The 26,903-nt window shown below is 37.5% G+C and overlaps 1 long non-coding RNA gene across 1 annotated transcript in view; it reads right to left on the bottom strand.

Moving 5' to 3' along the window:
• Positions 1–1,337: 1,337 nt before the first annotated feature.
• The window catches only part of LOC133092365 (uncharacterized), a 105,530-nt gene continuing 79,964 nt past the window's right edge, over positions 1,338–26,903 (bottom strand). The window contains exon 3 of the long non-coding RNA XR_009701045.1: positions 1,338–1,426. This is a non-coding gene — a long non-coding RNA (uncharacterized LOC133092365). The remainder of the gene's footprint in view (positions 1,427–26,903) is intronic.

Genomic DNA, 26,903 nt, shown 5'->3' with positions numbered 1-26,903 from the left:
TACTAAGAATTAACATTTTACCAACTCTAGTAAAATGTAGAACTTTCAACATCATTTAGGTTCTTTTACCCTTCCTACTTATGTAGTATTCATATGTATTACAATATTTGAACATTAAAAACCCAACCAGTGTTATAAATCTTGTTTTTAACATACATATTTAAAATATTTATGAGGATAAAAACATCCTGTTATATTTACTCAGGTATTTTCAATTTCTGTTGCTTTTCTTTCATTCCTGAAGTTCTGCACTTCCCTGTGGTATCATTTTCCTTCAGCCTGAAGAACATTCTTTGGCGTTTCTTTTAGAGCAGGTCTTCTGGCCATTAGTCCTTTCAGTTTCTTTCATCTTCAATCTTTTTTTCTTTCTCTTCTTCTTTTGGCTATTTAGCCCACCCAGTAAAATTTTATTTCATATATTGTGTTTTCTGGTTCTCAGATTTCTATCTGCTATTTTTGTTTGTATTTCTCCGAAGAAAGCTTCTATTTTTCCATTCATTTCAACAGTATTTAACATTCCCACAATGAACTTGGTTGTAATAGCTGTTTTAGCGCTTATCTGATAATTCCAACATATTGTGTTATCTTGGTGTTGACATCTGTTAATTTTCTTTTTCTTTGGAGTTGGTCATATTTTCATGGTTCTTTGAATGGCAGGTGATTTTGGATTGTACCCTGGGCATTTTGAATGTTATGTTATGAGACTTTGGTTGGCTAATATCCTCTGGAGACTGTCGATCTTTTGCATTAGGAGGCGAACATAACATTTAGGTTCTGACCTCAAGTTCTATCTCTTCTTTTGTGGATGAGGGTCTCAATGTGCATTCAGTTTTCAAAGTTTTTGTTATAGTGTTTGAGTCTGTCCATGCATGAGCTACTTGGAGCTTAGTCTGGGACTTGGGAAGTGTTTCATAGAGTAGTTTAGTTCTCAAAGTTCTTGTTACACTGTTCTCAGTCTGTTCTGCACATACATCTCTCAGGGGTTAGTCTAGGACTTGGATGGTGGCTTATATTACAGCTCAGTTCTCCAAGTCTTTGCTATGCTCATTTGGATTTGTTCTGCACATGTGCATATTGACAGAGACCCCTGGATTGAGTTGACTCATGCACCAGAATTCTCTCTAATCCAGGATTTCTCCCCAGATTCTCCAGTCTACAGGGTTCCTTTTTCTTGGTTCTTCCAGCCAAATGCACAGGATTTTTCTCTTTGCAACTCCATGACTGGGGTTGGCCTCAGGGAAGTACCAGGAAATAAAACAGATTTGAAGAAGAAAAGAAAAAGGAAAAGTAGGCATTATCTCCTTTTCCCTACACACTGGCTCCACAGGAGTTCCCTTTCCCAATCTTCTGACCAGCAAAAGCAGAGTTCTTCAGGAGTTTTTTGTTGTCTGTGCCCATTGTGCAGTTTTAAGGCTTGAGCCATTCACTGTAAAAGAGGAAGTAAAAGAGGAAACTGATCAGAACACTTATCACTGTACTTTTCTTTCTTCAAATTTTACTTCCATCTCCAAGCCACCTGCTATTCTTTGCTTCTTAGAGTCCTTCATATTTGCTTTTTGTATTCTTTCTAAAATTTTTCTAAATGTATTCTTTAGGAGAGAGAGACTGTAGTAGACTCATTCCACCATTGCTAACATAGAAATTAAAAGTTTTTGAGTTTCTTTCATGGTGTTTAGTGTAACAGTATGCTTGCCTCTTTACATTGTTGTGTAGTATTACGTGGTATAAATACACTACTATTTGTTTATCCATTCATGTCTTCATGGGTATTAGGGTTGTATCCAGTTTGGGGCTGTTAGAAATAAAGCTTGTCTTAATCCTGATCACAGGGGAAAACATTCAGTTTTTCACCTATAATTATGATGTTAGCTCTAAGTTTTTCATAGATGTCCTTTATCAGCTTGAGGAAGTTCCCCTTCTATTTCTAGATTATTAGGAATTTTTATTATGAATGAGTATTAGCTTTACCAAGCATTCTCTGCATCCATTGAGATGACCATGTGTTTTTTTCCCTTTAATTCTATGAATATGGTATATGACGTCAATGGATTTTCAGATGCCAACCCTACATACACAGAATAAAATCCACTTAGTCATAGTGTAAATGCTTAGTCATAGTGTAAATTCTGAGTTTGTTTTGCTAATATTTTGTGAAGAGTGTTTATATGTCTGATTATATGTAATAGTGCTCTGTAGTTTTGTGTGTGTGTGTGTGTGTGTGTGTTTTGTAATGTCTTTGCCCAACTTTGGTATCAAGTAACATTGGATTCATAGAACAAATTGAGAAGTGGTTTCTTGTCCTCTATTTTGTGAAAGGGTCTGTAGAGGATTGGTCTTATTTCTTCTTCCAAGATTTGACAGAATTTATAAACCAATCCATTCAGGCCTGGGCTTCCTTTTGTGGGGACTTTTTAAATTACAGATCCAGTTTCTTTATTTCTTATAGGTCTATTCAGAGTTTCTAGTTTCTCTTTAGTCAGCTTTGATAATTTGTTTCCTTTCAATGTACCTCCCAATTTCATCCAGTTTGTCTAATTTATTGACATGACATTTTAAATAATATTCCCTTATAATCTTTTTTAATTTGAGAAGGGTTGGTGATGATGTCCTTTCTCATTCTTGATTTTGTAAATCTTTTTCTTCTGTTTTTATTAACAACCTTGTTTCAATACAAAAAGACTTTCTTTTAATCCCTTAAGTAAAAACACTACATCCAACTTATCAACACTACATTTTTAAAAAGTATGTCAGTTTTAAAGTGAGACTATCTAACCTTCCATCGTTTAGTTCATGTAGTTCAGTTACTGATGAAAGAATAAGATAGACATGAACATTGTATTCTTACAGACTGTATATAGACATAATATGGACATAAACAGTGTTATATACTAGAAAAAGCTGAGGATTTACAGTCTAAGAGATCTGTATCCTAGCCCTGGATATATAGTGAGATTCATGAACTTAGAATAGTCACTCTGTCTTTGCTTCTTTATCTCTCTCTCTAATGAAGTCAAAATAAGCTACCACTTAGAATCGAGGTAAGGCTAAAAATGAAATGAAAATTTAATAACCATCATTATAATTGTTTAACTTTTCAGACTTTGCTCAATCTCTGAATCAAGTGTCTGCAGAGCATTCACGTTATGTGAGCAAAATTTAAATCTCATTGTACAATGTCTTTATTACTGAGAGTAGCAACACTTAACTGGTAAAACAATGCAATATAGAAAGACCAGTGTAATTTCAAACTTAAAAATTGGCTTCTGGTCATAAATAATTTTAAGTACAGTTTCTTATTAAACTGGGAGAAATTTTATTACTGTGTCACTGTAGGGCAACTTCTCCTGTCTTTACGCTAGTCCTCTCTTCCTTCTTCCTTCCTTTTTGCCTTTTCTTTTTTAACCTTACACTCTTTCTCTTTTGTCTGTCTTCTCTTTCTCTCTTTCATTCTTTTCCTCTTCTTTCCTTCCCTCTCTTTCTTATCTTGCTTGCTTTTGTGTCTATTGTTCAAAAACATCTACTTGATGCCAATTTTGTGTTGAATCATTTGTTAGTCACTGGAGAAACGAAGAGAAACAATACATTTGTCCTTAGTAAACTATATCTTCCCTGCTACCTATACCCACCTGGAGACTATACTGACGGGTTCTCACACATTTTACCTATTGCTTAACCTGTAAATGTAGAAAACAGTTATCCATACTCATGACTTTTGAGTCACGTTGCTTCTCCACATCTTGGGATAGGCTTAGTCTCAACCAATGATTTTAAAACTGCAGAATAGAAATTGTCAGTGCATTAAAAAAAAAAACAACAGCATTTAAAAAAATGAAATAGAGTAGCATATGACAGAAAATATTTCATAACATAGAGTGAGAGTATTGCTTTATGAAGCTGTTATTTTAGTTATATTTCTTTTTTATCTCATTCTGCATGTATAGCTACATTCACAAGTAAATATGTGTATTGTTCATGATGCAAAATGTATTTCTCACAGACCATGGTTCAAATGTTTGAAAAATAGTGGCTTAAACTGCTAAGATTCAGGGCCATTCCAGGGCTTCCAAAAAGGAAAATAGACAAAGATAAGCGGTGATAGAGAAGAGAAGTAATAGAAAAAGAGTCACTTTAGCATTCATCTGTTTGGACTAAAATTCTTTAGCCAGGTTGATTCTTGGTGCAATCATGAGAATATTGTTCTTTTTTCCAAGGATGTGATCCCATTGGAGTTGAATATATACTATATTGTACCACAAGTAGAATATCCCTTTGATGAAGAAGACTCCCAGAGGGGCCCCTGGAATTAATTTATCCACTGAGAGATTATAGATTCCACCCCCTCCATCTTTAATATACAATGTAACAAATCTTATGATTTGTTAAATCTTATGATTCTAAAATAGGGAAAGATTTCCTGGAATTGAAATTCTGGCAAGTTCTGAGAAACTTAAAAATCAATATCACTTCTAACTGTGTGAAGAACAATAACCTTCGAGCCAGATAACAGATGTACTGAGCTCAATGGGAAGCTTAAAGCCTCACTGATGCTTCTTGTTATAAAAACTTCACTAAAGAGAAATATGTTCTTTAAAGAGTAACATAGGAAGAAATGGAAATAAAAACAAAAATGAACAAATGGGACCTAATGAAACTTAAAAGCTTCTGCACAGCAAAAGAAACCATAAACAAGACAAAAAGACAACCCTCAGAATGGGAGAAAATAATTGCAAACGAATCAATGGACAAAGGATTAATCTCCAAAATATACAAACAGCTCATGTGGGTCAATATCAAAAAACAAAAAACCCAATCAAAAAATGGGCAGAAGACCTAACTAGACATTTCTCCAAAGAAGACACACAGATGGCCAAGAGGCACATAAAGAGATGCTTAACATCACTTATTATTAAAGAAATGCAAATCAAAACTACAACGAGGTATCACCTCACACTGGTCAGAATGGCCATCATCAAAAAATCTACAAATGATAAATGCTGAGAGGGTGTGGAGAAAAGGGAACCCTCTTGCACTGTTGGTGGGAGTGTAAATTGATACAGCCACTATGGAGAACAGTCTGGAGGTTCCTTAAAAAACGAAAAATAGAATTACCATATGACCCAGCAATCCCACTACTGAGCATATGCCCAGAGAAAACCATAACTCAAAAAGACACATGCACCCCAATGTTCATTACAGCACTATTTACAATAGCCAGGTCATGGAAGCAACCTAAATGCCCATAGACAGATGAATGGATAAAGAAGGTGTGGTATATATATACAATGGAATATTACTCAGTCATAAAAAAGAATGAAATTGGGTCATTTGTAGAGACGTGGATGGACCTAGAGACTGTCATACAGAGTGAAGTAAGTCAGAAGAGAGAAACAAATATCGTATATTAACGCATATATGTGGAATCTAGAAAAATGATACAGATGAACCTGTTTGCAAGGCAGACACAGAGACACAGATGTAGAGAACAAACGTATGGACACCAAGGGGGGAAAGGGGGGTGTAGGATGAACTGGGAGATTGGGATTGACATATATACACTAGCTAATATGTATAAAATAGAGAACTAATGAGAACCTGCCGTATAGCACAGGGAACTCCACTTTGCTGTGCAGTAGAAACTAACACAACATTGTAAAACAACAGTAGCCAATAAAAAAAAAAAGAAAAGAAAACCCAGACTTCAGCTGACTATACCTACTAACTAGGATACCTTGAACCAGTTACTTAAATACTCAAAATGTTTGTCTCCCTCTATACAAAGTGAGAGAGTTTAATTATATGATCTTCAAGTTTGCTTGCATGCATGAAGATTTAAGCTTTCAATTATAAGCAATTCTATGAGTTCTCTCAGTAATTATGCCCCAAATTTTGATGAAATACAGGTTTGTAGGTACTGAATAGAGGCCAACTCTTGTGAATTGAGGGTTCTGTGAATGCAATTCCTGTTGTAATAAACGTCATTGTCTCATCAAGAAAAAAAGAGTGCTATTTTGAAACATCACATTTTAAGAACTCCAACACTTTTATGTTTTTCTGTTGTGATAAATTTCTAATAGAACACTATATTTTCTGCAGTACTTACAAAGACTTTCACCATCTCCCAACAATATGTACTAAAGCTAAATGTGATTTATACACTGTTAGCAAAGGAAAACATGTCTCCCATAAGTATATGAACAAGATATTTATTTATTCTCATGCTGTATGTACAAACATAATAAAAAATGTGATCAATAAATCTTGGGAATATCCTACTCGAAAGTCAATTAACAGTAAGCCTTCTGCTAAGACCTCTGCTGTACATTGATAATGATGGTAAAAGTGCCATCATCTTTTTCTTTAAGAAAAAAAAAATGATAGTTATATTACAGAAATAGTTACCTCTAAGAAATTCACACCATTAGGGCATGTTTTCATTTTCTATACTGCATAAAAATGTATCACAAACTTAACAGTTAAACAATCACATTGATTATTTCACAATTCTTGTGAATCAGGAGTTTGAACACAACTTAACTGGGTCTTCTCTAAGGCTGCAATCAAGGTGTTAGCCAAGACTTGGTTCTCATCTGGAAGGTCAACTGGCAATGGATTAGCTTCCAAACTCATTCAGGGTGCTGGTAGGATTCATTTCCTTGTTTCTGTAAAATGAATGTGCTTGACTTTTTGCTGCCTGTCAGGTGGAGGTTGCTTTCAACTCTTGGAGGTCAGCTGCAGCTTCTTTTTGCCAAGTGACCTTTTCCCCACTGCCTCTCAAAATATGGCATCTTGCTTCTCTAAAGCCAGCATGGGAGAAAGAGAATGAGTCAGCTAGAAAGATGCATTAAAAATAAATTTATTAAAGTACAGTTGATTTACAATGTGTTTAATTTCTGCTGTATAGCAAAGTGACTCAGTTATACATATATATGTTCTTTTTCATATTCTTTTCCGTGATGGTTTATCACAGGATATTGAATATAGTTTCCTGTGCTATACAGTAGGACCCTGTGGTTTAGAAAGATGGGATTTTATGTGACGTAACATAATCATAGAACATAACATAATCATTGGAGAGATACTCCTTACATGTTTGCCATCTTCTGTTGGTTTGAATCAAGACATTTCCTGCCTGCATGTGAGAGACAAGGATTACACAGAGCCCTAAATACAAGGAGGCAGGGATCATGAAGTCACTTTAAAGTCTTTCTGCCACAGGGCAGGATCACTTTTGTCCTGTTCACACCGGTATCCCAGGAACCTTGCAATGTACCCAGCATGAAGGTGGTAGTCAGTGATAAATGAATGAAGACTCACTTATTACATGCATGGCATTTATGTTAGTTATCACTCTACCTGTTTAATTTGACAATCTATTAGAACTGGAGTTTCTATTTTCAAAATCTTCTAAGATAAGTCTGATACATCCCTTTGCCCCAAACAATGGCTTTATGTTTCTTTTTAGGTTCTATGCTTTTAATCTGGCTAGTCAGCCCCTAGATGAATGAGACATTGAGTGTATGTTCTGTTCAACTGAGTCTATAGTTTAGCTGTAAGAGATAGATTGCATCAATTGTGCTATTTCCTATAAAATTTCCAGATAAAATCATTATGACTCTGGGTAATTACAATCATTAAAATATATCATTTTCAATTTAGAGCAACATTTAAAGAAACAGATGCAGTGTGACATTTATCTATTAATTCACGTAAGATTTATTAAACATTTATATTCCAGGCATTGTGGTAGCTTTGGGGAAGGGTTGGGAGATATACAAACCCTGCCTGTTTGGAGGGGGTGCTTCTTCATTCTTCCCCACTGGAATGAGTCAGTGTGGACAACCTCAGGTTTTTTTTCCCATGAAAAGCATGCTGTAACAGTTATAGCACGGAGGAGCAGAGCAGAAGTGTTATCCCTTTGGGCAGCTCATAACCAGGAGGAAAAAAGCACAAAGGGAAGGAGCTACATATTCCCATTTCCAGCTTCCAAATCAATAATCAGAAAAATCATTACATCTCCCTTGGAAATAGTGAGTGATGAGAAAGAGGAAGGCCAATGATGTTATTTAATGGAGGTTTTCTCCACATGGAAGAAAACATCAGAAGTGGAAAAGGATGAAGAGGCATTCCCTCCAAACAGGCAGGATCATCGTATTTATCACGCTATTTTAAAAATTGGTTTTACCCTTTACATAATTATTTTCCATTAAATAAGCTTTAATAGATGAATCTCAATTGGAATCTTTAGTGGTGTGCTCAGATCTGAGGTTTTTCTGTTAGTTTCTCAATTTCTAACCAGTATTGTTGATATCAAAAACCCCTTTCTTCTATTGCATATATACCTTTACCCCAATTTTCACAAAACCAGCTATTTCTTTTTAAGACTTAATAAAGAAAATCTCTTGTGTATTTCTTCAAGTTCCCCTACTCTGCTCTTGCTTTCTTTCTCCAACTGACAAAAGACAAAAGAAATTGTGTATTTAAATAATGTTTTTGTTCATAAAGATTTACTGATGTTCGGAAGGAAACAGGTTCTCTAATGTATATCTCATGTATATGTTTTTCACTAACTTTACATGACCTAATACTTTCCTTATGTAAAGTGCTTTATTTATTTATTTTTTTAAACGAAGTGTTGTAGACAATTTTGTCTAAAACCTCTTCTTTCAAGTTCTTCCCCAGGAATTCCATCACTTTTTCTTTTTTTTCCAAATTTATTTATTTATTTATTTATGGCTGTGTTGGGTCTTCGTTTCTGTGCCAGGGCTTTCTCCAGTTGCGGCAAGGGGGGGCCACTCCTCTTCGCGGTGCGCGGGCCTCTCACTATCGCGGCCTCTCTTGTTGCGGAGCACAGGCTCCAGACGCGCAGGCTCAGTAATTGTGGCTCACGGGCCCAGTTGCTCCGCGGCATGTGGGATCCTCCCAGACGAGGGCTCGAACCCGTGTCCCCTGCATCGGCAGGCAGATTCTCAACCACTGCGCCACCAGGGAAGCCCTGTAAAGTGCTTTAGAATCATTCTTTGATTAATTAAGTCTAGGCATTAACTTTCTGAGTAAGGGGAGGTCCCCAGGTTTAGAGCCTCAAAGAAAGGCATATAATGTTAGATAAACTTGAAGGAGAATTTTGTGTTCCATCTGTTTTTGTGGCATATCAGTGACAAAGTGCACCAGTCACTGTGCTCTGGCACTTTGATGGTTTCGAGTGTAATTTAACTTTGCCTGTGGGAGATTCTGACAGGTGTCACATCTGTATTTCATAAGTTGATTGATAATGAAAATCTGTACAAGAGTTTAGTTAATTACCATTACTAGACATGACTCAGCCCTTTGTGATTTATGCAGAAATATTAATCTCATTATAGAATGTTTTGGCAGAAATTTGACATTTTAAATCATATAAAAATAAAAGATCCACTATTTTTTTTTTGACTTAAGCTACCTCTTTCTATTTCATTACTTCCAAAATATAATTATTGTGGAGCACAGAATCAACTGTACAGTGCAAAATTAATTAATTAATTAATTAGTTAAAATTTAAATCTGGAGTGTTATGGAATGTTATTTTATAATCAAATTTCAAACAATGCTTTTGTTCTATAATTTAAAAGAAATCTGAACTCCAATTCTGATTTCAATTTATTTATTTATTTTTTCCTTTTTTTTTTTTTTTAACATCTTTTAGAGTATAATTGCTTTACAATGGTGTGTTAGTTTCTGCTTTATAAGAAAGTGAATCAGTTATACATATACATATGTCCCCATATCTCTTCCCTCTTGGTCTCCTTCCCTCCCACCCTCCCTATCCCAACCCTCTAGGTGGTCACAAAGCACTGAGCTGATCTCCCTGTGCTCTGCGGCTGTTTCACACTACCTATCTATTTTACGTTTGGTAGTGTATATATGTCCATGCCACTCTCTCACTTTGTCCCAGCTTACCCTCCCCCTCCCCGTATCCTCAAGTCCATTCTCCAGTAGGGCTGTGTCTTTATTCTTGTCTTGCCCCTAGGTACTTTATGACCTTTTTCTTTTTTTCTTTTTTTTAGATTCCATGTATATGTGTTAGCATACTGTATTTGTTTTTCTCTTTCTGACTTACTTCACTCTGTATGAGAGAATCTAGGTCCATCCACCTCACTACAAATAACTCAATTTCATTTCTTTTTATGGCTGAGTAATATTCCATTGTATATATGTGCCAAATCTTCTTTATCCATTCATCTGTCGATGGACACTTAGGTTGCTTCCATGTCCTGGCTATTGTAAATAGACCTGCAATGAACATTTTGGTACATGACTGTTTTTGAATTATGGTTTTCTCAGGGTATATGCCCAGTAGTGGGATTGCTGGGTCATATGGTAGTTCTATCTCTAGTTTTTTAAGGAACCTCCATACTGTTCTCCATAGTGGCTGTATCAATTTACATTCCCACCAACAGTGCAAGAGGGTTCCCTTTTCTCCACACCATCTCCAGAATTTATTGTTTGTAGATTTTTCGATGATGGCCATTCTGACCGCTGTGAGATGATATCTCATTGTTGTTTTGATTTGCATTTCTCCAATGATTACTGATGTTGAGCATTCTTTCATGTGTTTGCTGGCAATCTATATATCTTCTTTGGAGAAATGTCTATTTAGATCTTCTGCCCATTTTTGGATTGGGTTGTTTGTTTTTTTGATATTGAGCTGCATGAGCTGCTTGTAAAATTTGGAGATTAATCTTTTGTCAGTTGCTTCATTTGCAAATATTTTTTCCCATTCTGAGGGTTGACTTTTCATCTTGTTTATGGTTTCCTTTGCTGTACAAAAGCCTTTAAGTTTCATTAGGTCCCATTTGTTTATTTTTGTTTTTATTTCCATTTCTCTAGAAGGTGGATCAAAAAGAATCTTGCTGTGATTTATGTCATAGAGTGTTCTGCCTATGTTTTCCTCTAAGAGTCTGAAAGTGTCTGGCCTTACATTTAGGTCTCTAATCCATTTTGAGTTTATTTTTGTGTATGGTGTTAGGGAGTGTTCTAATTTCATTCTTTTACATGTAGCTGTCTAGTTTTCCCAGCACCACTTACTGAAGAGGCTGTCTTTTCTCCACTGTATATTCTTCCCTCCTTTATCAAAGATAAGGTGACCATATGTGCATGGGTTTATCTCTGGGCTTTCTATCCTGTTCCATTGACCTATATTTCTGTTTTTGTGCCAGTACCATACTGTCTTGATTACTGTAGCTTTGTAGTATAGTCTGAAGTCAGGGCACCTGATTCTTCCAGCTCCATTTTTCTTTCTCAAGATTGCTTTGGCTATTTGGGGTCTTTTGTGTTTCCATACAAATTGTGAAATTTTTTGTTCTAGTTCTGTGAAAAATGCCATTGGTAGTTTGATATGGATTACATTGAATCTGTAGATTGCTTTCGGTAGTATAGTCATTTTCACAATGTTGATTGTTCCAATCCAAGAACATGGTATATCTCTCCATCTGTTTGTATCATCTTTAATTTCTTTCATCAGTGTCTTATAATTTTCTGCATACAGGTCTTTTGTCTCCCTAGGTAGGTTTATTCCTAGATATTTTATTCTTTTTTTTGCAATGGTAAATGAGAGTGTTTTCTTAATTTCACTTTCAGATTTATCATCATTAGTGTATAGGAATGCAAAAGATTTCTGTGCATTAATTTTGTATCCTGTTACTTTACCAAATTCATTGATTAGCCCTAGTAGTTTTCTGGTAGCATCTTTAGGATTCTCTATGTATAGTATCATGTCATCTGCAAACAGTGACAGCTTTACTTCTTCTTTTCCAATTTGGATTCCTTTTATTTCTTTTTCTTCTCTGATTGCTGTGGCTAAAACTTCCAAAACTATGTTGAATAATAGTTGTGAGAGTGGGCAACCTTGTCTTCTTCCTGATCTTAGGGGAAATGGTTTCAGTTTTTCACCATTGAGGATGATGTTGGCTGTGGGTTTGTCATATATGGCCTTTATTATGTTGAGGAAAGTTCCCTCTATGCCTACTTTCTGGAGGGTTTTTATCAGAAATGGGTGTTGAATTTTGTCAAAAGCTTTCTCTGCATCTATTGAGATGATCATACGGTTTATCTCCTTCAGTTTGTTAATATGGTGTGACACGTTGATTGATTTGCATATATTCAAGAATCCTTGCATTCCTGGGATAAACCCCACTTGATCATGGTGTATGATCCTTTTAATGTGCTGTTGGATTCTGTTTGCTAGTATTTTGTTGAGGATTTTTACATCTATGTTCATCAGTGATATTGGCCTGTAGTTTTCTTTCTTTGTGACATCTTTGTCTGGTTTTGGTATCAGGGTGATGGTGGCCTCTTAGAATGAGTTTGGGAGTGTTCCTCCCTCTACTATATTTTGGAAGAGTTTGAGAAGGATAGGTGTTAGCTCTTCTCTAAATGTTTGATAGAATTCCCCTTGAAGCCATCTGGTCCTGGGCTTTTGTTTGTTGGAAAATTTTTCATCACACTTTCAATTTCAGTGCTTGTGATTGTTCTGTTCATATTTTCTATTTCTTCCTGGTTCAGTCTTGGAAGGTTGTGTATTTCTAAGAATTTGTCCATTTCTTCCAGGTTGTCCATTTTATTGGCATATAGTTGCTTGTAGTAATCTCGCATGATCCTTTGTATTTCTGCAGTGACAATTGTTACTGTTCCTTTTTCATTTCTAATTCTATTGATCTGAGTCTACTCCCTTTTTTTCTTGATGAGTCTGGCTAATGGTTTACCAACTTTGTTTATCTGCTCAAAGAACCAGCTTTTAGTTTTATTGATCTTTGCTATCGTTTCCTTCATTTCTTTTTCATTTATTTCATTAGCATTTGTTGTAAAGCTGGTTTGGTGGTGCTGAATTCTCTTAGCTTTTGCTGGTTTGTAAAGGTTTTAATTTCTCTCTCAAATCTGAATGAGATCCTTGCTGGGTAGAGTAATCTTGGTTGTAGGTTTTTCTCCTTCATCACTTTAAATATGTCCTGCCACTCCCTTCTGGCTTGCAGAGTTTCTGCTGAACGTTCAGCTGTTAACCTTATGGGGATTCTCTTGTGTGTTATTTGTTGTTTTTCCCTTGCCACTTTTAATATTGTTTCTTTATATTTAATTTTTGATAGTTTGAGTAATATGTGTCTTCACGTGTTTCTCCTTGGATTTATCCTGTATGGGACTCTTTGTGCTTCCTGGACTTGATTAACTATTTCCTTTCCCATATTAGGGAAGTTTTCAACTATAATCTCTTCAAATATTTTCTCAGTCCCTTTCTTTTTCTCTTCTTCTTATGGACCCCTACAGTTCGAATGTTGGTGCATTTAATGTTGTCCCAGAGGTCTGTCAGACTGTCCTCAATTTTTTTAATTCTTTTTTCTTTATTCTGCTCTGCAGTAGTTATTTCCACCATTTTATCTTCCAGGTCACTTTCTGTTCTTCTGCCTCAGTTATTCTGCTATTGATCCCTTCTAGAGAATTTTTAATTTCATGTATTGTGTTGTTCATCACTGTTTGTTTGCTCTTTAATTCTTCTAGGTCCTTGTTAAACGTTTCTTGTATTTTCTCCATTCTATTTCCAAGATTTTGGATCATCTTTACTATCATTATTCTGAATTCTTTTTCAGGTAGACTGCCTATTTCCTTTTCATTTGTTAGGTCTGGTGGTTTTTTGCCTTGCTCCTTCATCTTCTGTGTGTTTCTCTGTCTTCTCATTTTGGTTAACTTACTGTATTTGGGGTCTCCTTTTCATAGGCTGCAGGTTTGTAGTTCCCGTTGTTTTTGGTATCTGTCCCCAGTGGCTAAAGTTGGTTCATTTGTTTGTGTAGGCTTCCTGGTGGAGGGGACTTGTGCCTGTGTTCTGGTGGATGAGGCTGGATCTTGTCTTTCTGGTGGGCAGGTCCATGTCTGCTGGTGTGTTTTGAGGTGGCTTTGGCCTTATTATGATTTTAGGCAGCCTCTCTGCTAATGGATGGGGTTGTGTTCCTGTCTTGCTAGTTGTTTGGCATAGGGTGTCCAGCACTGTAGCTTGCTGGTCATTGAGTGGAGCTGGGTCTTGGCATTGAGATGGAGATCTCTGGGAGATTTTCACCATTTGATGTTACGTGGAGCTGGGAGGTCTCTTGTGGACAAGTGTCTTGAACTTGGCTCTCCCACCTCAGAGGCACAGCCTTGACGCCTGGCTAGAGCACCAAGAGCCTGTCATCCACACGGCTCAGAATAAAAGGGGGAAAAGAAAGAAAGAAAGAAGAAGATAAAAAAAAGTAAAGTAAAATAAAATAAAATAAAGTTATTAAAATAAAAAATAATTATTAAAAAAAACTTTTTTTAGTAATGAAAAAATGAAAAGAAAGAAAGAAAGAGCAACCAATGCAAAAAACAAATCCACCAATGATAAAAAGTGCTAAAAACGATGGTAAAAAAAAAACAAAACCAGACAGACAGAACCCAGGACAAATGGTAAAAGCAAAGCTATACAGAAATTCACACACAGAAGTATACACATACACACTCACAAAAAGAGAAAAATGGAAAAAAATATATATATCATTGCTCCCAAAATCTACCTCCTCAATTTGGGATGATTCGTTGTCTATTCAGGTATCCCACAGATGCAGGTACATCACGTTGATTGTGGAGGTTTAATCCGCTGCTCCTGAGGCTGCTGGGAGAGATTTCCCTTTCTCTTCTTTGTTCGCACAGCTCCCGGGTTTCAGCTTTGGATCTGGACCTGCCTCTGCATGTAGGTCACCTGAGGGCGTCTGTTCTTCGCTCACACAGGACGGGGTTAAAGGAGCCGCTGATTCGGGGGCTCTGGCTCACTCAGGCTGGGGGGAGGGAGCGGTACGGAGGAGGCGGGGCGAGCCTGTGGCGGCAGAAGCCGGCGTGACGTTGCACCAGCCTGAGGCGTGCCGTGCGTTCTCCCGGGGAAGTTGTCCCTGGATCACGGGAGCCTGGCCGTGGCGGGCTGCACTGGCTCCCGGGAGGGGCGGTGTGGAGAGTGACCTGTGCTCGCTCACAGGCTTCTTGGTGGCGGCAGCAGCAGCCTTAGCGTCTCATGCCCGTCTCTGGGGTCCGCGCTGATAGCCGCGGCTCGCGCCCGCCTCTGGAGTTCCTTTAAGCGGCGCTCTGAATCCCCTCTCCTCGCGCACCAGGAAACAAAGAGCCAAGAAAAAGTCTCTTGGGTCTTCGGCAGGTCCAGACTTTTTCCCGGACTCCCTCCCAGCTAGCCGTGGCGCACTAGCCCCCTTCAGGCTGTGTTCACGCTGCCAACCCCAGTCCTCTCCCTGCGATCCGACCGAAGCCCGAGCCTCAGCTCCCAGCCCCCACCCGCCCCGGCGGCTGAGCAGACGAGGCTCTCGGGCTGCTGAATGCTGGTCGGCGCCGCTCCTCTTGCGGGAATCTCTCTGCTTTACCCTCCGCGGCTCCGAAGCTTCCCTCCTCTGCCACCCGCAGTCTCCGCCCGCGAAGGGGCTCCTAGTGTGTGAAAACCTTTCCTCCTTCACAGCTCCCTCCCACTGGTGCAGGGCCCGTCCCTATTATTTTGTGTCTGTTTTTTCTTTTTTTCTTTTGCCCTACCCAGGTACGTGGGGAGTTCCTTGCCTTTTGGGAGGTCTGAGGTCTTCTGCTAGCGTTCAGTACGTGTTCTGTAGGAATTGTTCCACATGTAGATGTATTTTCTGATGTATCTGTGGGGAGGAAGGTGATCTCAATGTCTTACTCTTCCACCATCTTGAAACTCCTCCTCAATTTATTTTATACAAGAGCATTTATTTATTTATTTATTTATTTAATTTTTCATTTATTTTTGGCTGCATTGGGTCATCGTTCCTGTGTGCGGGCTTTTTCCCTAGTTGCTGCCCGTGGGGGCTACTCTTTGTGGTGGTGCGCGGGCTTCTCATTGTAATGGCCTCTCTTGTTGCAGGGCACGGGCTCTAGAGACGTGGGGTCAATATTTGTGGCACGTCGGCTCAGTAGTTTTGGCTCGCAGGCTCTAGAGCTTAGGCTCAGTAGCTGTGGCGCCTGGGCTTAGTTGCTCTGCGGCATGTGGAATCTTCCCAGACCAGGGCTTGAACCCATGTCCCTTGCATTGGCAGGCAGATTCTTAACCACTGCACCACCAGGGAAGTCCCGACAGGCGCATTTAAAAGAAAAAGAATGTGAAACTAATTTATGTATTCCTGTGCAGGGAGGACAAAAAACTGACAGGAGAAGACAGATGACCTGAGGATTATACGGTGAAAGATCAGAAAGAAGAAATTAGCTGCAAAAAACAAAACAAAACAAAACTGAGAGAGAAATTATGCCAATTCTTATTTTGCAGTTTTCCTTTCATCTGTCTCTTTGTCTCCAATATTACTGTTTTCATCCAAGCTCAGATGCTTACTGCTTCTATCTGAGATCATAACAAGAAATTCATGTTTCACCAATCCCTTCTGCAAACCCTACCATTAGGTGTAATCCCAATATGACAAACTCCTGGTAACTACATTTTGCCTACAAAAGAAACTCAAATCTGATCTGACCAGTTCTGTCCAATTTTATCTCTCACAATCCCAAATGTTAAACTATTTCTCCAACCAGGCCTGTGCCCCCCATCCCTTTGCATACACTATGGTACTCATTTCAGAACTCCCAGCTTCCTTCACATGGGTTGATTGCCCAAATCTGTGCCATCTTGATTTACTTCCTCTCTCAGCAATTTTGGGATGTAACTATATTTCATCTTACACTGGGATTCATTTGTTGTTATTTTTTGTTTTGATTTTTCCACTCAGGTGGAAGGTATGTTTTACATTTCTTGTCATAGTGCTTAGCACAGCATATTCGCCCTGAGTCTGGGATAGAGAACTAGACTTAGCTCTGGTGTGTCCTTGTGGCTGCCTAGAAACCTTCCTAAGATACCTAGCAAGGCAGGAGTATTAGGTAGCATGAGCTCCCTGGGCCTTATCTTCAAGGTTTAATTAACCCTAGGATCAGAGTTCTAAGAACCTGGAAAAATGAACAGTTGGAGATTTCAAGAGACAGCATCTCAGTCTTCACTAGTTCTAGGTTAGGTTTCCTTAATTCTTTTTGGAATAAATCAGTAGAAATAAAAAACAAAAAAATAAAGAAAAGAAGGAAGGAAACTGGAAGGAAATAAGACAGGAAGGAAGGAAGGTCCTACTTTGTATTTTGTATGGTTGGCTAAGGAAGCCTCAAGGGTTCCCTGGGAGTTGTCTCTTTCTACAGGATTCCTTGAGACACATCTACAATGAAGTCAAACTATGTGTCTAGCAAGGAACTCTAGTCAAGGAGGCATTGTTCCTGCTTATGCTGAAAATCTCATTAAAAAGGTCATCCTGATGCTTTATTAGGCCTGTGAGTAGTTGACTTAACTACTATATCCTGCCTTAAAGCATTTAAGGTATCTTTTAAAAAGGCATTAAATATAGCAAATTAACAAATTGGAATCAATTAGAAATATATGGTAAGAAAGAAAAAAGAGGTAAAGACGTATCTACAAACTACCAAAGAGGTCCTCTGACTCTCACACTTAACCTTCAACTGTTTGTGCACAGCCCTTGTTTCCCATTATCCCTCTGCAGGGCATCAGTACAACCTAGCAATAACCAGCAATAGCTCCACAACCCTTGTAAACGTGGCTGGCCCATATCTTTCAAATGATTAAAAATTATACCTGCAAGGGCATTTCCCTTAAAGGCATATTTTTCCAGGTTACAGCCAGCAATTGAGCTGCCACCTCGTATCAGAAACCTTGAGCCAAAATATTACTCAAGAGAGAGTCTTCTTTGCCAGGCTAGTCCTCAAACTCCACCCATTTCTCAGACTACTCCCAGTAACACTTTTATCAGTTTCTCCTCTGAAAAGCAAACACCCAAGACAGGATTAGACATCCAAGAGATTTATTGAAGAAATGCCTGTGACCAATAAGGTGCGGGGGTTGGGGGGGGTAGGGCACAGGCAGGGAGGAACTCCAGACCGAAATGGAGGGTCTGACACCCTGGAAAGAGAAGGGGGAAGAAAGGAGAGTTGGGTGGGAAGAGTCTCAGACCGCGGCAGTGTTTTAAGAAAGTGTTGTCCAAGCTGAAGGCGAGACCTGGAGTGAAAGCTGACCATTAGCGAAGTCCCCATCCCTGCAGCCTGCACCTCTGTTAGTTCCCTCACGATGCAGTCTGGGGGAGGCGTGGCCCCAGCAGGAATGGGTGGAGATCAGAAGAATGGCAGCTGTGCTCCGACACAGAGCCCCCATGGGTGGTGAGGTCTGGCTTATGGGGTATGTCACCTGTGGCCTAAAGTCCTCTGTACTGGAATGTTTGGTGACAGTTGGACAATTAGGATAATGAAAGTTGTGTGATGCATTTTCTTACAAAGAGGTCAATATTATGTTTTGTAGACTGGTTAATAGATGACATTGAATGCTGATGTCAAGTATGCGTGTATATTGCCAAGAGATTATCTTGGACAAGACACAAGCCATTGTACTTTTTCTTTGTTTTCTAAATCTTGTTTTAATTGAACTATAGTTGATTTACAATAGTGTGTTAGTTTCAGGTGTACAGAAAAGTGGTTCAAAAAATATATATGTATTTTTTCAGATTCTTTTCCATTATAGTTTATTACAAGATATTGAATATACAGTAAATCCCCTACATACGAACCTTCAAGTTGTGGACTTTCAAAGATGCAGATGTGTGTTTACATGTTCAATCATGTAAGTTAGTTCACGTGTCTGGCGTACATTGTCACATGCATGCATCCTCTACATGTCATTGTGCTTTTGTGTACTTTACTGCACAGTACCGTATAGAGTACAGTAGTACAGATCTTTATTTCAAGCCCAGGATGTCCAGAAGCAAGTGTAAAAGCAGTGGTGATGTAGCTGGTACTGTACTGTATTTTTCAAGGTACTGTATTGTAAAATTAAGAATGTTTTGTTTATTTTTTGTGTTTGTTTTTTATGTATTATTTGTGTGAAAAGTATTATAAACCTATTACAGTGCAGTACTATATAGCTGATTGTGTTAGCTGGGTACCCAGGCTAACTTTGTTGGACTTATGAACAAATTGGACTTAACCAAACATGCTCTCGGAACAGAACTCGTTCTTATGTTTGGGACTTACTGTAGTTCCCTGTGCTATACAGTAGGTCCTTGTTGTTTATCTATTTTATATATAGTAGTGTGCATCTGTTAATCCCAAACTCCTAATGTATCCCTCTCCCCTTTCCCCTTTGGTAACCGTAAGTTCGTTTTCTATAAGATACAAGACATTTTAGAGCTCAGCTTATCTCCAAGATCTTGGATGGGTCATATGGATGACCAAGAGCTGCTTAGGCACTGATGAGGAAAAGCAGGCAGTGAATGTCAAAAGAACATATATAAGTGAAACAAAGAAAATGATAAAAGTCTTTTTAAAAGAGGAAATTATAGAAATGCAATGAACATATTAGACACCTGTAAATTTGTAAAACAATTTCTTTTTCTTTGGATACATAAGGAGTTAGAATCAGGTTTTGTGACATTAATAGGTATCAAGATTTTCCTGCTTTTGAAGCTCCATATTTTTGTTATAATTGTGTAAATTCCAATTTTAAATAAATCAACCGATAAAGTGAAATGTATTAGAGAAATGTTCACGATATAGCCTCCCCTCTCAAATATTTACATGATATTTCTGTGTTCTCTTATTGAAATTAGTATTTTCCCAGAAATAGAAATTTGACAGGAATTAAGATTTTTGTGCCACAGAGTGGAAATTCCCTCTAGATATTCAAGATCAGCAAAGAGGCTGCTTATGTTTCAATTTTTACTTTATTCTTGTCTCCATATGAAATTGCAAGGACATTTAAAAGATTTCAAAGACAGAAGTAAGAAAAGTAAAATAATGGTAACTTCTGTAAAGCTGTGAATAAAAAGCACTCACTCTGCTTTATGTGATAGAAAAATAAGTCCTTTTAATTTTAGAACACAGTTTGAAGCTTGGAGGAGTTCAAGATTGGGAAATGAAAGGATAGCTTCCACCTTTTATTATTTAAAAATGTGTGAAGAAATGAATCCTAGAGAATTAAAAAGAAAAGCAAGGTTATCATAAACTTCAGAAATAAGGAAGGTGAAATGAAAACTGCAAGCAAACTCTGCAAAGGAATAATAGGACTGAGAAGGCATATCACCACCCAGAAGTCAACGTTCCTCTACTCAAAACTGCTGAAAATAGAGAGTTCCAAACAGAAGCGGGATATCATCCGGGGAAGATGGTCCAATGTGAGAATCGAGCAACCTAAAGGTTGCTGCACCACTAAAGGTGGTTATTCAAGCTGTAATCAAAGTCATCTGAAGCAATAATTATATGTCAGAAGTGTTGTAATCTCCATTTCGTAAAGAAACCAAAGATGTCAATTAGTGGTATAAGAGCACTGCTTTTCTTTCCTGGTTATAGTGATTAGAGAAAGTAAGTCACACCCACATTCTCACCTGCTGTCAATTTATGAGCTGGTCATAAGTGGTCAGTGAGAGCACTGAGTCTCTGAGACCCAACTTCATTCTTTTACAAGAGGACTGACCCATAGATGGAGCCTAACTTCCTTGATGATAGACCTCACAGGTTATAAATCCTCTGGGGAAGGGCCATGTATATTCATCTATTTCTCTCTCTCCCTCTTCTGAGTCCTAGTTCAGTACTCTGTACAGAGTAAATAATTGTCTAATATCTTTTTAATAAGTGTGAAAAAAATTTGGGAGGATCATAGAGAAAACTCTAATCTTGTTTTGTAGAGGAGGAACATAAGTGGTTCGTCGTTGAGTAACTTGCCCACCATTTCACGGTTAGTCCTAGAAGCGTTAGCAAAGAATGCATTTCATTTCTGAAAGGAAAGAGAGTGGTAGCTTTGGTTGAAATAAAAAGGAGACCTTTCACTGTTGTGTGGCACACTTATTAAATATTCACATGCCTATAGGACGTTTAATAAGCAAATAAAGTAGGTATTGGCATGAAAGGGCTTCTAACTGAAGCAAAGAAAAGCTTTCACCTCATTTTAGCATTCACTGGCGATCTTTCTGGAAATATTTCCTACCAAGGGGAAATATCACTGAATAAATAGTGAGAAACCAAATAAAAGATGTATTTTGCTAAAAATTAGTTTTATTGGAAATCAATTCAGGATGTGAAAACTTTATTAAAGCTTATAGTATCTCTTCAACTTGCCTAGAATTAGACTTGACATCCACGTGTATTAATTTATATTTGTTAATTATTAGAACTTAATGAAATTCTTCTGAAAGAATATTAGAACTTCTCATTTTGAAGTATGGCATTTTCAGGCTTGCTTTATTTTTTAATCTCTCTTTATTAAACAAGAAGTGAACTAATCCTTCAAATCATTTCTTTCTGTCTATGGATATATACTCACTGCTAATAAATTTACTTTTCTGTAGACAGCATGTTCAAATTTTTATGTATATATATATGTTATGGTCATTATAAATCCATATTAAATATTAGGTGAACGAACATAAACATGGAAGGGGAGAGGTTATCTATGTCTACTAAGCATGTATATGTTTGCATTTATGCACACTATGTTCCATTCTCTGTCCTAGATTCTTTGTATACCTAACTTAATCTACTCTTTAAAACAACCATTTTTGTATGTGTGATTATCTCCATTTTATAGACGAAAAAACTAGGGCTGAGGTAAGTTAAATAAGTTGCTTGGGATCACACATCTAAGTTGTGACAGATCCTCTCTTAAAAAAAGTCTTTCTGTTTCCCTAGGCCATATTCCTTTCACCAGGCCAAACAATGCAGATGAGGGCTGAAAAGAAACACACAAGGAAATAAAATTATGAGTACTCTAGAAAGCAGGTCCTGATAACCAAAAACGAATTCCCTTAAAACATCTGACTTTCAGCTTCCTATGTGCCACAGTAGCTTTTTCGTCTCTTCCTATTTATTTGCCCTTCTCTCCAGTGATCTTAATTATCTTTTTCCTGTCGCCATGGGGTCATTAGAGCAGCTGACATACACAAGACAAGAGAATAACAGGATCTAAGGGTAATTAGGTCCTCATCCATGAAAGACAAGTTCAGAGAGAAATAGACCTGATGAAAATGAATATCGCGCATGATGGGGAAAGCTTAGCAGCTGTCATTATGGTAAAAGGGGTGGCTGAGGTGGAAATGGGGAGTTGAAAAATTCTATTTATGTGTATATCCACACATATCAAATGATTTACATTTTTATCTTTATTGGATGGGCTACTGAGAAAAAAATGAGATTGGTTGTGCTCTATCAATTTTGTTGCCAGTTCAGATTAGATGGAATCACAAACAGGAAGATACAGCCCCTTCAAGGTCTATAGCTCCTTGTCAGTAACATGCTGATTTTTAATATGTTCTCTACCAAGTGAATTATTATGGTTCAAAAAATGAGAGAAATTGAATGACATCGTGTTAAAGTCAAGGTAGAAGGACCCTATCAGTGAGTCTGAAAGCTGAAGGATAAAGTTGAACAGGAGATATGAAACCAAAGATGATGATGTGCTATAGTTTGCAAGAATGTCGACAAGTAATTTTCTAAATGTGGGTGGGAGGGAGTGTGGTATAATGGGTGAGGGGTCTCTGCAATCACACTGAGAGCTACACTCTGCGCACTGCACTGGGAGACCTGGGGAATGTTGCCTAAACTTTCTGGCTGCAATTTCCAAATCTAATATGGTATTAATCATAATTACTGCGATAATCCAATGAGCTAATTTATGTTAAGTCTTAGGACAATGCCAGGCATATAATAAATGCTCAATAAATATTAGCCATTTTCATTAAGATCCAGAGGAAGTAGTCTGGGACAAAAACAGGCCCTTGTCATACCCTGAGAAATTAACAGAGAGGGAGAAGCCTTTCTCTAGAGCTGTTGAATTGCATAGTCCTGTTTTATTTTTTCCCCCTCCAGAGTCACTGCATAGATTGAAAACAAAGGGATCTAAATAGTTGATGGCTCACTATATTAAGCCTATTGGTCCTTCAGAATATGTCCAGTTCAGTGGTTTATTTGAAAAAAGAAAGTACTATAATTAACTGAAGACAAATTACTTTTCAAAGTAATGTCTGCTTACTGTGATAGTAAAAAAAAAACACAACAAGAAACTGCCATTTGGGGAGTATTTTTAATACTTAGGGGTGGTTATTTAGACACACACACACACCATCACCACCATCAACTATAAATGTAAATTCTTCTCAAGGGAGATGTCGACACAGGTCAAACCTTCTAATAAAATTAAACATTCATTTGTGTTCCATGGTCATTATCTGTGGGCCTTTTGGCCCTATAGAATTAATATATCACTGTCCAAAGACTCACTTTGTCCTTAGCAGCTACCATCCATAAACATTGCTCTTGACTGCATGCTGAGAAGGGAACACATCTTTTAGTAAGTCTGGTAAGGAAATAAAAGGAATATTACTTGGCCTTTTTCAGGCAGAAAACAACGTAGAGTTGATTTTAAGAAACTGGGATGATTGATCTTTGAGGTCTACCTGTTGCCCGGTTTTGCATCTATCTACTCCAAGACAATAAAAGGATACTCTATGGAAAACTTCGTTTCACTTGTTCATTTTTCATTGAGTATTGCTTATGGTACCTATTTGGATCTGCATCTCTTGTGTGTATAAAAATATTCTGTGCATTTATTATAAAAACTGATGCTCAGGAGGAGAAAGAAGGAAGAGAATTTGATTGGAATTAAGAACCCGACCACTTCCACCATGCTACTGCTCCGTCCCAGTTCCAGCCATTGCCATCCCTGGTCATGCTTATTGCAATAGTTGGGATACTGGGCCCCTCCTTCTATCCTTCTATCTTAGACTCTACTCTCAATACAGCTGCCTTTAAAGGTAGGTCATGTCACTCCTCTTCTCCAAACATCCCCTGTTACTCAGAGTAAAACTCAAAGACCTTATCAAGGTCCCCTGCAACTCCTGACCTCGTCTTCTACCTGTTCCCCCTATCCCTGCCTCCAGCCACACTGGCTTTGCTGCTGTTTCTGTTCTCTGCAGGCCCGTTCCCACAGATACCCATATGCTTTATTCTCTCACATCCTTCAGGATGTGCCATCTTATCAAAAAAAGCCTTGACCATCCTGTAGACAATTCTAAGTCCTGCATTCCAGCAGCATTACCCAGGGTTATATTTCTCCATAGGGCCTGTCACCATGTCTCATAGTCTATACTCAGTCATTTATTTATTGACTGCTCTTTCTAACTAGAATGTAAATACCCTGTTGTTAAGAACTGTGTTTTATTCATTATATTGTCCTCAATAATTAGAATAGTGCTTGGTCAACAACAGGCCCTAAATATTTTTTCAATGAATGGTTGAAGCCTACTTGTTCCTAATCCTAGAAGGTGGAATGAAACCAATTATTTCTTCCTGACTTAACTTCTCCTAATGAAATGGAGCTAAGTGTTGTATAGTCTGTCTTTTAGTAGGGTAGTAACCTCTAGAGGTATGCAATGCTTAGTCTTTAAGTGCTTTTAAATGATTGTTCCAATAGGAGTTCTGACAGTAAAGGGTAATTTTGATAGTATCTACTAAGTTTTAAAAATTGCATATAATCTATGACTCAGTATCTCCAATTCCTGACAACTTTTATAGAAAAGAGAGGCATGCAAAAGGATTTTCATTAAAGTATTGTTTGTCATGCAATGAATGAAGAAATTATAGAATTACCATGCTGTAGAGCACAATGTGGCAGTCTAAAATAAATGAGGATTTATTTTGTTTCTTTTTTATTTTATTTTTTATATTTTAATATTTTTCTATTTTACTTATATATTTTAGATTTATTTAAATTTATTATGTATTTATTTTATGTTTGTATATTTTTGTTTATATATTGTATATGTTTGCATATATTTATTTAAATTTATTTATATAACATATATTTATTTTATTTGTGTTTTAATTATTCATTTATATTTATATTATTTTCATATTTCTAATACTTATATTTTTCTTTTCTATTATGTTTTAATTTTATATTTCTACATATATAAATGAAATAGTAGAAATAGTTTTCTATAAGTAATATGTATAAATTTGTCTTCTTTTAATACACTGCTTGCCTAATATAAATATATTTCTCCTTTACTCTCATTTTCCTTCATTTCTTGTTTTTTTTTTTTTTTTTTTGGCTGCGTTGGGTCTTTGTTGCTGTACATGGGCTTTCTCTAGCTGTGGTGAGTGGAGAGCTACTCTTCGTTGTGGTGCGCGGGCTTCTCATTGCGGTGGTTTCTCTTTTTTGCGGAGCACAGGCTCTAGGCATGCGGGCTTCAGTAGTTGCAGCACATGGGTTCAGTAGTTGTGGCTTGCAGGCTTTAGAGTGTAGGCACAGTAGTTGTGGCACATGGGCTTAGTTGCTCCACGGCAAGTGGGATCTTCCCGGACCAGGGATTGAACTGGTGTCCCCTGCATTGGCAGGCGGATTCTCAACCACTGTGCCACCTGGGAAGTCCCTCCTTCATTTCTTTTCATATTTTTCTTTTCCTTTTCTTCTATGTCCAAATTCACACCCCTAAAATAGTTACACAATGCACTGAAGCAAATATATTATTTATCGTATTTACTAAAGAAAGTTTAAAGTTTCTGTGCTTAATTCCCAAAGCCAGAATCTAATAGTTTATATTTTTATGTCTAGAACAAAGAAAAGAAAAACAACAACAAAAAAATCCTTTGTGTTTTATTTGTGTGAAATCCTGGTTTGCATTCTCCTGTGGGCCTTGATTGAAAGAAAAAAAAAAATCCTTTAACTAATTTATGTCTTTTCTCCCTTTTTTCTTTATACTATCTTAATATTGACACATAACCAACAAGCAAGCAAAAAGTCAGAAACAGAAATTACATAGTAGGCATGACAAGAAACAGTATTTAGGCAAAGATCTAAAACAATTTATTTAGTGGTAATAATCTCAACTACATGTTGCTGCCAGAGATTTCAAGAGTATCTGTAGATTTCTGTTCCTAATCCTAGATTCTCTTTGTATGAATATTAATTTATTCAACAGTTATTTATTGAGTACATTCTATGTATCTTAAGGTGTTTTAGGTGCTAGGGAAACAGAACAGAAAAAAGAAACAACTCTGCTCTTTCCTATAGAAGAGTGACAACAGTGAATCTGATGAGTCACTAATATATATTTTTAGTTACATAATTTCATGCATGATGTTATTAGAAGGCAATTTATGCTATGGGAAAAATATAAAGTACAGTAATGGGGATAGACGTGGGGAAGAAGTAGGGTTGCTCTAGCTTCTGCCATCACAGGGCTTTCAAGAAAAGGGAAGAGCTTGGAAGGAGTAAAAGAGGAGAAAGATAATACATTATTCTTTTGAAAGGTGGATCCCGGAAATTGCAGTCATTTCCACTCATGCTCTATTGGCCAGAACCTAGTCACATGACCACATCTGGCAGTGAGGAAGACTGGGAAATACTGTCTTCAGCTATGTGACAGAGTCCCCTGCTGAAACTTCTCTTACTATAAAAGAAAGGAGAATGTATATTAAGGGGACAACTAGTCAGTTTACTGACAGCTGCTGTTAGTAAATAGCACAGAAAAGGGGCAAGGATGGGAAAGGAAAGGAATAAATACCTTTATTGAAAACATGCATGTTACCTATGCTATTTTAAAACAGTACGTTCTAAAGAGAAGGGTGAAATCCATATCGTTTACTTGTTACGATAACAGAGGTCTGGAAGCGTCATTTGTAAATAGTATGGCAGCATCCCTCCTACCTCCCCACCATGTCTTAAGATAAATTGCTTCCATCATAAATTTTTCTTCCTCTCCACTGAGTGTACTAGAGCCTTGTATTCAAAGGAATCTTAATAGAAGGTTCAGAAGTAAGTTTGTGGAGTGAAG

The sequence above is a fragment of the Eubalaena glacialis genome, chromosome 5, assembly GCF_028564815.1.
Source record: "Eubalaena glacialis isolate mEubGla1 chromosome 5, mEubGla1.1.hap2.+ XY, whole genome shotgun sequence".
Taxonomy (NCBI): Eukaryota; Metazoa; Chordata; class Mammalia; order Artiodactyla; family Balaenidae; genus Eubalaena; species Eubalaena glacialis.
The sequence above is the reverse complement of the archived record's forward strand: the minus strand, read 5'-3'. Positions and strand labels throughout refer to the sequence as shown.